Source organism: Electrophorus electricus, chromosome 11, assembly GCF_041902795.1.
Source record: "Electrophorus electricus isolate QZ-2024a chromosome 11, ASM4190279v1, whole genome shotgun sequence".
Taxonomy (NCBI): domain Eukaryota; kingdom Metazoa; phylum Chordata; class Actinopteri; order Gymnotiformes; family Gymnotidae; genus Electrophorus; species Electrophorus electricus.
Window position 1 is genome coordinate 29,527,501 of NC_137507.1, and position 15,000 is coordinate 29,542,500.

General features: G+C 47.1%; 2 protein-coding genes across 4 annotated transcripts in view; one reads left to right on the forward strand and one right to left on the reverse strand.

Moving 5' to 3' along the window:
* The window catches only part of vwa5b2 (von Willebrand factor A domain containing 5B2), a 31,238-nt gene extending 28,176 nt beyond the window's left edge, over positions 1-3,062 (reverse strand). The window contains exon 1 of the mRNA XM_035527942.2: positions 2,864-3,062. The gene's annotated coding sequence lies outside the window, so the exon portion shown is untranslated. The remainder of the gene's footprint in view (positions 1-2,863) is intronic.
* A 2,122-nt stretch (positions 3,063-5,184) lies between these two features.
* chrng (cholinergic receptor, nicotinic, gamma) overlaps positions 5,185-15,000 on the forward strand; it is a 17,916-nt gene continuing 8,100 nt past the window's right edge. The window contains exons 1-2 of one of the 3 annotated variants that reach the window (XM_081723906.1): positions 5,185-5,269; positions 13,236-15,000. The exon at positions 13,236-15,000 is cut by the window's right edge and continues 670 nt beyond it. The gene's annotated coding sequence lies outside the window, so the exon portion shown is untranslated. Of the gene's footprint in view, positions 5,270-12,602; positions 12,835-13,235 lie in introns of those variants that run through there. The other 2 variants (XM_081723907.1, XM_035528388.2) reach the window with 2 other exon arrangements.

Consider the following 15,000-nt stretch of genomic DNA (forward strand, 5'->3'; position numbering starts at 1 on the left):
CTCAAAGTCCTGACAGCAGAGTCACTACTAGAGCAAATGGTCTGATAACTCGAATGAGTTTTGACCAGCAAACGCCTTATCTCCCCTCCCAAATACTACCTCACAGAGCTCCGCCCCAAATACTACCTCACAGAGCTCTGCCCCAAAATACTACCTCACAAAGCTCCACCTCCTAATACTATCTCACAGAGCCCCACCCCCAGATTCTCCCTGACAGAGCTACTCCTCACATGCTGCTCGGCAACCACAAAGCCCAGATGGTCGCCATGGTGATGTATGTCGATCATTCACAGACTGGTCAAGAGTGCACACACAGTAATTCTCAGGTCCATGCAGACAGCGGGCTCAGCAAGATACAGTTTATGATAATGTTTAAATCATTCTGAAATGTTTCTGAAATAATTTATTAATTTTGAAATATTTTTAAAGCCAAAAATGGACCTGCCGCCTTCAACACTCGTATCGTGATATGCTGCTCTCTGCGGGCCAGAAGTCCTGCTTGTTTTGAACCGCGGCCTCTCATGAAACAGGGATGACGCACCCCAAGACTTTTCTACACTGGCACACAGACGGTGCACTGAAGTGCCACTGAGACAGAGAGACATGTAAATAGGCAGGTACAGACAGAGAGAGAGGGACATGCACTGTGACATATTGGAGATGTCCAGAAAACCAGGATGGCTTGGACAGAGGACCTTCAACAGCTGTGCAAGAAACATGCTTCTGAAGTTCAGTTCATATTAGAAAATGATGTTTAAATCATAACATCCGTTCTGTGGGGTTCTGAAGTTCTTTCTCTTTGAGTTTCCTAGCTTTACTGCTACCATAGCAACAACTGGCAAAACAAACAGATATGTCATTAATGCAGTGTCCGTGAGTATTAAAACAACACTGAAAACGATAAATCTGAAGGTGTTTGACACACCAATCAGCGAGTCTTCTCTAGTTTTCTCCAGTGTAAAGCTGATTACTAATAGAGAAGAAAACTCGCTCAGTGATGTGTGAGGACTGTGAGATGAGAACTGATCCCTCTGTGCCAGTTATTTCAGTGGCTGTGTTAATAAATGTACATGTAGCACAACTAGAGCAGCTGCAGGCTACAGTTATTACCCAAGTGGTCCTGTGTCTCTCCTGACGAGCACATCTGTGATGTTTTTTTCTCGTCTGTAGAAGATTACTGGAGGATCCTTAAAAAGTGTGAGTGTGTGTGTGTGAGAGTGTGTATATGTGTGTGTGTGTGTGTGTGTGTGCGCGTATGTGTGTGTGTGTGTATGTGTGTGTGTGTGAGTGTGTGCGTGCGTGCGTGTGTGTGTGTGTGTGTGAGTGTGTGTATGTATATGTGTGTGTGTGTGTGTGTGTGTGTGTGTGTGTGTATGTGTGTATGTGTGTGTGTGTGCGTGCGTGCGTGTGTGTGTGTGTGTGGTCAGTAGTGTTTGGTTTCTGCTAATGGCCTTTCATATGCTCTGCCTTAGTGACCCAACACCTGCCACCTGGACAGCGAGTTCACTCACTGAGATTTACTGCATGCACCGTAAATGTTGTGCATGACACACACACACACACACACACACACACACACACACACACACCACAGCTGTTATTAGTTTATGGTTTGGAGGAGAGAGAACTAGAGAAAACATGAGAAAACGCAATCAGTGAGGATGTTCGCAGGGCTTGTTCTGGAAACCCCCAATGAATTTCAAATGACCCCAGTAAAACCCTACCTAGCACCTGGAGAGACGAGACAAGATGAGATTAAAAGAGACCAGACCAGACTTTCCTCGTCAGCCTCTTATAGGAGGAATAGGAAAACCTCATAACCAGTGCTTTAGTCTGACTATGGGAGACTTTAATCCGAATATGGGAATATGTAATTCTGGAATAAAAGAGGAAAAGGGAAAGAAATGTTTATCAGTGCTGATAAAGGGACTGTTAAGTGTTCATAGGTTTGAGCTGTTTGAGCCCTCTGTTCATGGCCACAGCGGAAGCAGAGCGGGTGTGTGCCGTACAGACACAGCCAAACGTGCTGATGCCCGGACCCTCAGTAATCTGAATTTTAATACATAAAATGTTGGAAATGGAATCAAACCATGATATTCTGAATCGAAATTGTACAGAACCTGCAATGTTGTGCAGGTCTGTAGCTGCCATCTGAACGCGTGAACTTACCATCGTTCAGTAAGACACGAAAAAACAGATTAAAAAATATCCTTAATGTTCGAGACTGAGGAGAGCAAAGGAACAGAGACAGAAAAAACACCGAGACTGTTCAAATATAGGCCTAGTGGTTCTGACAAAGCAGACATACAATGCTTTATTTTAAAATGCTTTTCCCATTTAAAAATGAACGCACGCGCTGATGATTCAGCAGATAGTAAGTGAATGTGTGACGTAAAGTAGGAATAACATTACCATCTACTGCACTGAAACGGGCCACTGCGCGTCATTAAAACATACGGGAAAGCTGATTCTGAAGCGAAATGTGCAGTTTGTTTGAATTATCACAACTAATACAATCACTACTCAGAACTAAAGTAAAATGTTAAAATCATGCTTTTGGCATATGAATTTCTCTGAAGGTCTTGATCGTTGCAAGAGTCATAGTTCTCCTTCATTTCTAATCAGTGCGACTATAAACAAAAACGCCCAGCCTATGCAGGAAAACGTTTAAATCTTTACATTTTTAAAACAGCAGTAACACGCTAAACTTTCATTCAGTTAGTTATATTGGATTGGCACTTGCGTTTTTCCCCAGTTCAGAAAATGTAACTACATCATTCGGTCTGTTGATCATTTTCACATTAAGATGAAATGATGAATCAATGAAATTGTAATCAATGTTAATGTTTGCGTTCCTACTCACTTGTTAAGACTCCAGCGTCGCGTTCACCAGCGCTTCAGTGACGTGTTACAGTTCGCTCGCTTCTCCGCATCCCTCTCCGCGTGCAGGAGGCGCGAGGAGCGGTCACTCCTCGCCACAGCGAGAACTGGCGCACGCGCGACTGCACCCGAGAAAGAGGGGCTATGATCAAAGTTGCTCGAGGCAGAATGATAATTTTCCGGAACTTGGCCACAGAACGACTACATTTCGTTTTGTTTGGAGCATTTTACTGCTGTCAGACAGCAACAGTTGCTCTTACAATATTCCCACAGAACCAAAAGTGATGTCCTGTGTGCAATACACGAGGCACGGTGCGCTTTCCTCGTGCGTCTGTGAGCGCTCGCCACAGATCGATTTTGTGTTGCATTGCTTTTATGCAACAAGTTCCTGCATCTCCCGGGTCCCAGCGAGACCGCTCTGCATCGAGCGTGATGGACTCTGACGTGAGGTTCTATACGCACTAACGGTCCGATCGTGTTATGATGTCGATGCCGGTTCGTGTGACAGAAGCATGTTGAACTAGGCGAGCAGACATGATCAAATGAGTCATGGACAGTGCTGAATAGGAATACGAACCACTAGGAGAACCTGGGGCTGCACGAAGACGTGGTTCCAACTCTAAAAGCTGCTGTCAATCTGATATTTTCATTTTAACCAGCCTACTGTGTGAAGGAAATGATGTAATCGTTGATTTTAGGAACATTAACTCACTTAAACCGGACTTGCTGTCATTGTGACACCTCTATTCCATACGAAACCACATGTATTTTCTTGCATTTTCCATATGAACGTATGATTGAGATTTCTAAAATGTTCCATACATATAGCCTGGACAGAAATGTGCTTTCCAGCCATAAACTGGATTATTCCAGGGCCATAAGGCCTCGTACCGTGCGGTGTGGTTATCTTGTGCCCATGTAGGCGCGCGTATGATCACAAGCTTCAATCACTGTCAATATTTGCAGACCAACTTTAGTAGCTATTGTACATTTGATCAAACATTGGAAGATGGCTTTTATTGTTAATTATTAATGGATGGATTTGTTAAGAAATTGAGAGCAATCATTTTTTGTCATACAGCAATAGTCTAGCAGGGCACGCTCGTCCACGTGGCGCATACAGAACGACACAGTAAGGATGAAGGACACAGCAGAGGGTTGGACGCATTCATCTGGTCGTTTCTGACACTCATTTACCTCGTTTCTGTTAAGTTGTGTCTCTGCCAAAGGTATGGTGCAACTTTTCTCAATGCTATAAGTTTTGTGTGTGCGTGCGTGCGTGCACTTTGCCCATTTGCGCCCTTTTGCTAGGGGCTTGTCATCTCTGATTTGATAAGGACTCCAGCACATTCTCTGTTCTCGAAAGGACCAGCGTTGTGTGGAACTGAGGCTTAGCGGGGGCAAAGCCTTCTGGGACATGTAGTTCCAAAGTTTGGTCGCTGTATGCAGAGGCGCTGGCTGGGCTGACCTGGACCTTGATGTAGGCCCATGCTTGGCACAGTCTTCCTGCCCACAGGAAACGCTGTAATGAAGAACACTGCCCTTGCACATGGACTCCATTAGTCTATGAAGGTGACTTTACAGTGAGACATAAAGAATGTCATGTTAGTCGCACAGTAAATTCACGGTGGGCACGTAGCCACAGTAATGTCATGACCTGGTTAATACTACCACCTGCTGGCTGGTGTGGGGATTACACAACATGGAGCAGCGCCAACCACTCGTGAGAACGGCACGTTGTGGACGAAATATAAACATAACCACCACTTTCATGAGTGCTGCTTTGCTGCTTTGTTGTGGTGAAAGATAAGCCAAGCTAAAATGAACTAAGATAATATAAACTAAGGTAAGATAAACTAAACTAAGATAAGATAGCCGACGCTCAGGCAGATTTCGCTTTTAGCACAGTCGTTTTTGGTAGATCTGGGAGTTGGTAGTTGTAGTGTTTTGCTAAAGTTGTAAGTTAATTTAATATCGGTCATTTCGTGGTTTCTCCTGGGCATTATCAGCCTTTGTGTGTTAGCCAGCCGAATGGCTTGTGAAGTAAAGCACAGTCGCGTAAATCCTTTATTGGGAGAGTTCGTTGGGTTCACTCATACAGCAGCTGCCGGAAGCCTCCGGTGTTTATGCCTTCGGACTGATCCTGGACCTGCCCTGTGTTAAAGAGTCACAAGCGTCGCTGCAGGCGTTTCTGCTGTAATGGTCGATGTGCGACACTAGGTGGCGCTGTTCCCTCTGAAATATAATTGCATATCGGACTGCTGCGGACTGAACGGACGTTAGTTCTCTGTCGGTGATGCTGGTGTCTCCCTGTCCAGCCTCGTCTCTCCGAGGCTCGGACGGATAACGACGGCACCTCACCGCCGCTAGTCTGGATGCAAACACGCAGGTATAGTCACACTTCTCTTTGCGAAGCTATTTGTATGTTTGTTTTAAATTGAGCATTATCGGTTAGGGTTTTCCTGACCAATGTTATAATATACGTTCTGCTCCTGGTGTGAATTCATGGTTCATGTTGTATCAAACCTCTGTAAAAACAAAACAAACATCTCATGTACTAACAAGAAAAAACTGATCTAAACAGGATTGTTATATATTAGGACTCAACTGTCATGTACTTATTATAACTATGGTCATGGTGAACCCAGACTGTAATAGAGGATCCTGGTTAATTTTGAGATAACAAACAATTTTAATTTATACCTGAAAGCAGGTAACCAAACTCAAACACCAGCAGACAGCAGTGCACATTTATTTGGAGTTGTGTGTGTGTGTGTGCGCGCACACGTGTGTTTGTGTATGAGTGTTTGCGTGTGCATACGTGTGTGTGTGGGTGTGCACGCGTGTGTGTGTATGAGTGTATGTGCGTGCATACGTGTGTGTGTGTGTGTGTGTGTGTGTGTGTGTGTGTGTGTTTGTGGAATGTATCCTGTACAGTGTCCTCCAGGCAGCTCTGGGCCTGCCCAGCGTGAGGCAGATGGAGGCTGCTTACTCCAGTGCGATCCAGGCCAGACTGGACCAGTTTAAGCAACAGCTGGAGGTTTACGCCTGTATTGGGCGGGACACACGCTCCCAGGACACCACACAGCTAGTCTAAACCCTCCGATGCTGGTGAGGGTGTCTGTGAGACTGAGCACCACTGGGCTGTGAGAGTAACGGCTACGAGAGTGTGTGGGCTTTAGATGTAACGGCTACGAGCGTGTGTGTGGGCTTTAGATGTAACGGCTACGAGCGTGTGTGGGCTTTAGATGTAACGGCTACGAGAGTGTGGGGGGTTTAGATGTAACGGCTACGAGCGTGTGTGTGGGCTTTAGATGTAACGGCTACGAGCGTGTGTGTGGGCTTTAGATGTAACGGCTACGAGAGTGTGGGCTTTAGATGTAATGGCTACGAGAGTGTGTGTGGGCTTTAGATGTAACGGCTACGAGCGTGTGTGTGGGCTTTAGATGTAACGGCTACGAGAGTGTGTGGGCTTTAGATGTAACGGCTACGAGCGTGTGTGTGGGCTTTAGATGTAACGGCTACGACCGTGTGTGTGGGCTTTAGATGTAACGGCTACGAGAGTGTGTGTGTGGGCTTTAGATGTAACGGCTACGAACGTGTGTGTGGGCTTTAGATGTAACGGCTACGAACGTGTGTGTGGGCTTTAGATGTAACGGCTACGAACGTGTGTGTGGGCTTTAGATGTAACGGCTACGAGAGTGTGTGGGCTTTAGATGTAACGGCTACGAGCGTGTGTGTGGGCTTTAGATGTAACGGCTACGAGCGTGTGTGTGGGCTTTAGATGTAACGGCTACGAGCGTGTGTGTGGGCTTTAGATGTAACGGCTACGAGCGTGTGTGTGGGCTTTAGATGTAACGGCTACGAGAGTGTGTGTGGGCTTTAGATGTAACGGCTACGAGAGTGTGTGTGGGCTTTAGATGTAACGGCTACGAGAGTGTGTGTGGGCTTTAGATGTAACGGCTACGAGAGTGTGTGTGGGCTTTAGATGTAACGGCTACGAGAGTGTGTGTGGGCTTTAGATGTAACGGCTACGAGAGTGTGTGTGGGCTTTAGATGTAACGGCTACGAGAGTGTGTGTGGGCTTTAGATGTAACGGCTACGAGAGTGTGTGTGGGCTTTAGATGTAACGGCTACGAGAGTGTGTGTGGGCTTTAGATGTAACGGCTACGAGAGTGTGTGTGGGCTTTAGATGTAACGGCTACGAGAGTGTGTGTGGGCTTTAGATGTAACGGCTACGAGAGTGTGTGTGGGCTTTAGATGTAACGGCTACGAGAGTGTGTGTGGGCTTTAGATGTAACGGCTACGAGAGTGTGTGTGGGCTTTAGATGTAACGGCTACGAGAGTGTGTGTGGGCTTTAGATGTAACGGCTACGAGAGTGTGTGTGGGCTTTAGATGTACCGGCTACGAGAGTGTGTGGGGGCTTTAGATGTACCGGCTACGAGAGTGTGTGTGGGGTTTGTTTTTTGTGGCCTGTGTGTAATATAAACTGCAAGTATTTATTTACAACATGAGTAGACGGAAGAGATCTGAGCACTCTGCTGACCACATAGTGTTTCATTACTTTATTATATATAATAAATCATATAATAAATGTATTAATTATTAAGTCATTTTAATAATAAAAAAAATATAAAATAATTATACTAATACAATTAATATTGTTATAATAAAGAAAAAACAAACATATCAGCAGACTAAAACATTTACAAACTAAATGTCGTTCACATATGCAGCCTGAGGACACCACAACTCCAACCAGTTACCCCTTACTCCCCAATAATTCACGCTGAAAGTTCCAACGATTATGTACGCGCGTGCGCAGGTGCGCCAGCTTCAAGAGTGAGGTGGAGCAGAGGGGCTTGTCTCCACCTCTTACAGCAGGTCCAGGCTGATGCGGGGGAGTCTGCACTCTCTCTCCGCCTGCTGGGCCGTGGAACCCCTGCCCTGTCCGGGCGCGCTTCCTCACCTCTGAAACACTTCTGGCTTGCCTGCCACTGTCAGCCAATGGAGTAAAGGGGCGCATCCACCATGCACAGATCTCGTTTGGACACTGAGAGTTTAGCATTTTCCCAACCCCAGGGGAGATCAGGACTGGCGCGGCAGTTAGATTACGGCCCAAAACAATACGCTCGCCCGCCACTTTATTAGAAACACCTGACCTGTCCCATTCGTTAGCTATGCCTGTCTTATGGGTGCACTTCAGTAATACAAATATCTGTTGTTTGTCGGTCAGATTCTGACCCCAGGAACACTCCTGATGGCGTGTAATCACACACTTCGCAATACTGCATTTAGTGAGTGCTGAGCTTGTGTGAGTGTGTCAGACACGAGTGTTTCTTAAGCGTTTACATGCATCAGTGTGTTTCCAGTTCAGTAGCTGGTGGGTGTTTACATGTGTGTTTGTAGAAGCACTTAAATGTAACTTGTATGTAAATGCACTTGTATGTAATGTTTGCTGTTGTGTTACGTGTTTTATGTGCGACTGGTGTGTTTGTGTGTCCTCTTACATGTGTGTGACATTCGTAAGATGCTGAGTGGTACTGCGTCTTCATCCTCGTCTTCACTAGCCAATCACCCTCCTGAGCAGCCGAGGGGGCTAGAGAACTCGCAGCACAGAGCCTCCCTTAAAGACGTGAGCAGGGATGCTAGTGATCATACTCACCCAAGCAGGGACGCTAATAATCATACACACACACGCAGGGATGTTAGTGACCCATAACAGTAACACACGCATACACTCAGTGATGCTAGTGATCCATAACAATAAGAATCACACACACCCTCGTACACTCAGCCGTTCCTTTAAGAGTTTATTTGGGAGAGTACGACCACGTCGTACACACTTGTTCACGTCACTATTGTAGACGACACACTCAGGGCAGCGTGGGGAAGGCCTTTAACTGGGGCCAAACAGTAGTGGAGACTAAAATGTGTAAACTACATTATTGAACTAAGAACCAGGCTTGTGTGAGTGTGAGTGTGAGTGTGTGTGTGAGTGTGTGTGTGTGTGAGTGTGTGTGTGTGTGAGTGTGTGTGTGTGTGAGTGTGTGTGTGTGTGAGTGTGTGTGTGTGTGAGTGTGTGTGTGAGTGTGTGAGTGTGTGAGTGTGTGTGTGTGTGTGTGTGTGTGTGTGTGTGTGTGTGTGTGTGTGAGAGAGTGTCACACACACACACTCACACACACACACACACAGGACGGCAGATTCGGGGAAGTCGAGAGGCGGTGGAGTGTGTGTGATGGTAAACAACAGCTGGTGCAACAATGCCAATGTTGTTACTCTCGCCCGCTCCTGCTCACCCAACCTGGAGCTGCTCGCCCTCAAGCTTCGTCTTTTCTACCTTCCCCGGGAGTTCACTTCGGTCATCATCAACACCATGTACATTCCACCTCAGGCTAACATGGACACTGCACTGTGTGAACTTCATGAAGCTCTCACACAGTTTCAGTCACAACATTGGGATGCTGCACTTATTGTGGTTGGGGATTTCAACAGCGCTAACCTCAAGCGTGCGGTGCCCAACCTTTACCAGCACGTAACCTTCCCCACCAGGGGAAATAGGACACTAGACCACTGCTACACCCCATACAAGGACAGCTACAAGGCACTAGCTCATCCACCGTTTGGTATGTCGGACCACGCAGCCATCGTCCTCATACCAAAATATAAACAAAGGCTGAAACGGGAAGCTCCGGTTCAGAGGGAGGTCGTGCGCTGGACAGACCAATCGGTGGCCGCTCTGCAGGACGCTCTGGATGACGCAGACTGGGACATGTTCCGGCGCAGCACTGATGATGTCAGCGAGTTTACGGAGGCAGTAGTGGGGTTTATTGGGAAACTGGTGGACGACACGATTCCAAGAACCACCATCAAGAAGTTTCCCAACCAGAAGCCCTGGGTGGACAGAACCATCCGCGAGGCTCTGAACTCTCGCACTGCTGCCTACAACGCGGGGATCATCAGCGAGAACATGGACGTGTACAAGTCTGCAGCATACGGAGTGCGCAGGGCGGTGAGGGAGGCGAAGCGTCGCTACGGGAGGAAACTAGAGACACAGTTCCAGCAGAGTGGCTCTAGATCCCTGTGGCAGGGACTACGGACAATCACGGACTACAGGAGCCCACCCTCCGGACTGATGAGTGCGGATGAGTCTCTGGCGAACGAGCTGAATACATTCTTCACTCGCTTCGAGGCTACATCTAGCAGCACCAATGCTAACGGCGCTAGTGCTAACAGCACTAATGCTAACAGCACTAATGCTAGCAGCGCTGGTGCTAATGGTACTATCGGCGCAGCCAATGGCACATGCGCGGGGCCCACCATAGAACAGCGCCCTCTCATCATCACGGAGAGTGACGTGAGGAGTGTTTAAAAGGGTGAATACCAGGAAGGCGATGGGACCAGACGGCATCTGCGGGAGGGTCCTCAAAGCTTGCGCAGATCAGCTAGCCCCGGTATTCACCGACATCTTCAATCTCTCCCTGATGCTTGGTATCGTCCCGTCCAGCTTCAAGCGATCCACCATCGTCCACGTCCCGAAGAAACCTCGACCCTCCGACCTCAATGACTACCGCCCTGTCGCCCTCACATCAGTCGTGATGAAGTGCTTTGAAAAGCTAGTCAGAGACTTCATCACATCTTCACTGCCAGCCTCCATGGACCCACTGCAGTTTGCATACCACCACAACCGCTCCACTGATGATGCAATTGCACATCTGCTCCACACTACACTGACTCACCTGGACGAAGGGAGGGGAAATTATGTTAAAATGCTGTTTGTCCACTACAGTTCAGCATTTAACACTATCATCCCCTCCCTACTCACTACTAAGTTGGAGGATCTAGGACTGCATCCATCCCTGTGCGACTGGATCTCCAACTTCCTAACAGACAGACCACAATCAGTACGGGTGGGCAACTGTGTCTCATCCACCCTCACCCTCAGCACTGGAGCTCCTCAGGGTTGTGTCCTAAGCCCCCTGCTCTACTCACTGTACACCTACGACTGCACAGCCACTTCCAGCTCCACCATCATTGTCAAGTTTGCTGATGACACCGTTGTCATGGGTCTGATCTCGGACAACGACGAGAGGGCCTACCTGGAGGAGATTAAACACCTGGAAAACTGGTGCCAGGAAAATAATCTCCTCCTAAACGTCAGTAAGACAAAGGAGCTGATCGTGGATTGCAGCAAGAAGCAGGAGCGGCACTACCAACCTGTGAGGATCAGTGGAAATACGGTGGAGAGAGTAGATAGTTTCAGGTACCTTGGTGTTCACATCTCGCAGGACCTGTCCTGGTCCTGCCATACCAACTCCCTGGCAAAGAAGGCTCGTCAACGTCTTTACCACCTCAGACGCCTAAGAGACTTCAGACTGCCCTCCAAGGTACTGCGGAACTTCTACACCTGCACTATCGAGAGCATCCTCACGGGGAACATCACAGTCTGGTTTGGGAATAGCACCAAGCAGGACAGACAAGCACTCCAAAGGGTAGTGCGTTCAGCAGAGCGCATCACTCACACGGAACTTCCTGACCTGCAGACCATCTACTACAGGTGGTGCCAGACCAAGGGCAGGAGGATTGTGAAGGACCCCACCCATCCCAACAATAGGCTCTTCTCTCTGTTGAGGTCAGCGAGGCGCTTTCGCTCCCTGAAGACCAAGACAGAGAGACTGAAGAGGAGCTTCTTCCCACAGGCCATTTGGGCCCTGAATCGGGGAAACTGATAAACTGTGGGGACCACCACCACCATGTAACATAACTGTGTGTATATATGTATGTATATATATATATATATATTCAATTACCTTGTAACATAAAAACTGTAAATATGTTATTCTACAAAATGGATCTGTACATTCTGTACATTGTGTACATATATATACACAACCATATACATTGTACATTGTGTATATAATCATAATATACATATATTGTACATACATTGTTAATATATTTTTGTACATATATACAATATATATATTTCTCTATGCATATATATATTTCACATATATAGAATATCTATATTTCTCTATATTTCTTTTTCCTCAGTTTGGACAGAGCACTCTCAACCATTTCACTGAGTTATACTGTGTATGACTATGTATGTGACAAATAAATCAAACTTGAACACACACACTCTCTCTCTCACACACACACACACACACACACACACACACACACACACACACACACACACACTCTCACACACACACACACACTCACACACACATGTAACATAATACTGTTCTTGCCCTGATCTTCACTCCCATTGTCACCAAGTTTAATTTGCATATTGACCGCTTGCTGATTCAGGCCTTAAACTGATGAGTCATAGATAACCTGACATGATGTTGTGTCTCTATAGCCTTTACTGCTCCATCCCTTTAACTGAAGTGTGCAGTTTTAACTGCAGTTGGTGCTATAGCACAAGAAGGTGGAGAAGTAGGCCGTCCCCCCATCTTCATTAGAGTAACAACACACACACAACAGCAATTGTAACAGGGATTACACACACACACCATTTCTGAGTGTTTATCCTGGGAACGTCCAATCACCGTTTCTGCGTGTGTATCCTGGAAACGTCCAATCACCGTTTCTGCGTGTGTATCCTGGGAACGTCTGACCACCGTTTCTGCGTGTGTATCCTGGGAAAGTCTGATCACCGTTTCTGCTTGTGTATCCTGGGAAGGTCCGATCACCGTTTCTGCGTGTGTATCCTGGGAACGTCCGACCACCGTTTCTGCGTGTGTATCCTGGGAACGTCCGATCACCGTTTCTGCGTGTGTATCCTGGGAACGTCCGACCACCGTTTCTGCGTGTGTATCCTGGGAACGTCCGACCACCGTTTCTGCGTGTGTATCCTGGGAACGTCCGACCACCGTTTCTGCGTGTGTATCCTGGGAACGTCCGACCACCGTTTCTGCGTGTGTATCCTGGGAACGGGAGAGGTTGGTTTTGTTCTTGCCGTGTCACTGTTTCTGTGATGCAGGTCCATTCATGCTGGACAGAAAGGAGTGATTTGAAATGGCAGTATTTTGCTGGCAGAGACAGAAGTGCACGTAATGGAGGAGTTGCCTGTCATCTCCGCTGCTTCTGGTGTGTGTGGTGTGTGCTAACCCTATAGCTTTATTTTTGGTGTGTGTGTGTGTGTGTGTGTGTGTGTGTGTGTGTGTGTGTGTGTGTGTGTGTGTGTAGTGGTATGTGGTATGTGGTAACCCTGTAGCTGTGTTTCTGGGGTGTGTGTTGTGAGTGTGCTAACCCTATAGCTTTGTTTCTGGTGTGTGTGTGTGTGTGTGTGTGTGTGTGTGTGTGTGTAGTGGTGTGTGCTAACCCTGTATCTGTCTTTCAGGTGGTCATTGATCTCACCACGAAAAATGAAAGGGGTTTATATGACGCGTGAGTCAAGGCCATCATGAGAGGACAAACTTTGACCCTTCATAGCCACATGTGCTTGGAGAGTGAATCGTTCTACCGGAGCGTGCCGCAGGTCCTAGCGACCGTTAGGTTGAGTCACGTGACCCCTCAGACTGCTTGTGGCTGAGTCACGTGACCCCCTCGGACTGCTTGTGGCTGAGTCACGTGACCCCCTCAGACTGCTTGTGGCTGAGTCACGTGACCCCTCAGACTGCTTGTGGCTGAGTCACGTGACCCCCTCAGACTGCTTGTGGCTGAGTCACGTGACCCCTGAGACTGCTTGTGGCTGAGTCATGTGACCCCTTGCACAGCTTGTCGTAAGTTATTCCTCACAGCTATTCACACACAGATGGAACCTTCTGTAGATCACTACTCATGAAGATGTTTAATGTTCACATATATTTATTTGTATATGGAAGACAACACTTTGTATTTTTGTAAAAAAGAAAAAAAAGAATAACTGCAAATAAAATATAACTGAATCAAATAAAATATAGCTGAATCAAAACTGTTCGCTCTGCATCATCTGGCGACACGCACTAGAGAGAGCTTTTTGTTATGGACTTGTTTGTTATTGTGTTTGTATAAAACGCTGGATGAAGCACTGACGGTCTGTGTGTAGTCTATGTGTAGTCTGCGTGTAGACAGCTGGTGTAAGGTCAACAGATGCTTTTAGAGAATGTACAGAATTACTGGGACCTGGAATGCTGTAGGTATTTTAAGAGGGTCCCAGGCAGTCCCTGGATGTCTCTGTGTTGGAATCTGAAGACGACTGTAGCCTGTCCAGCTGCTGCTACCTGGTTCAGGGTAATCTCTACCCTTTTTAATATTAGTTTATTCTGTCATCAATCTTGCAAAATGGCAAGTGGATTTCATCTACAGGACTGGACTCTTGAAAAAGCCAATAAGAAGCCACCATTTGAGGATTTAGCTGAGTAAACAGATCTGATTGGTTTAATGTGATCTTTTGAGAATCCAGCCCTTGCTCTTAGAGGCCATCCCAGAGTGCCCAGCGTTGTCAGGGCTGCAGTTCCCCTATAAACCACATTCACTGTCTACCTGCCTGCGTTCTTTTGGAAACTTCCATGCCCTTCACAGTGTTCTGGAGCAGGGAACATTATTCAGCCTCGTACAACCCCTGTACGGGTTAAGGCAATGCGTTGTACCTGTGTTTAGCACTGGTTTCTGTGTCGCAGGGGTCAGGGGTCAAACCTTGCTGTCTCTAAATAGCCTTTACGGGGTTCAGATGCATCTGATGTCATGATGACTCATGATGACATGAAAGTGCAGACAGCTGAGCTGCACATGCGCTGCCCTGCTATAGACCAACTCTTTAATACCTACAATCCTCTCACATTTGTCTGAATTTTGGTGATAAGCTCAGACATGTGTCCTGTTACTCTTCCTGCAGAACTTTAATTAGCTGTGAGACGTCAAATCTCTGACTGACCTGGGAGCAGTTTTATCTGTGCTCCATGACCTGGAGGGGGGTAACAGCTGCTTGTAGATCAGTCAGGGAGCAGAGTAATGTGGCCAGGGGAAACGGGCCCAGAGAAGCGTTTAAAAAGACACTTTAAAAACCTCGGTCGGCATTTACGCAGCTGTGTCGGTTGTAGGTGCGCAACCCTGTCTCGGGATGTGCTGCTGGCGTTCCCTGACGTACAGATCAGGAAAAGGCTGCTGTAGTGCTGAGAGAGAAG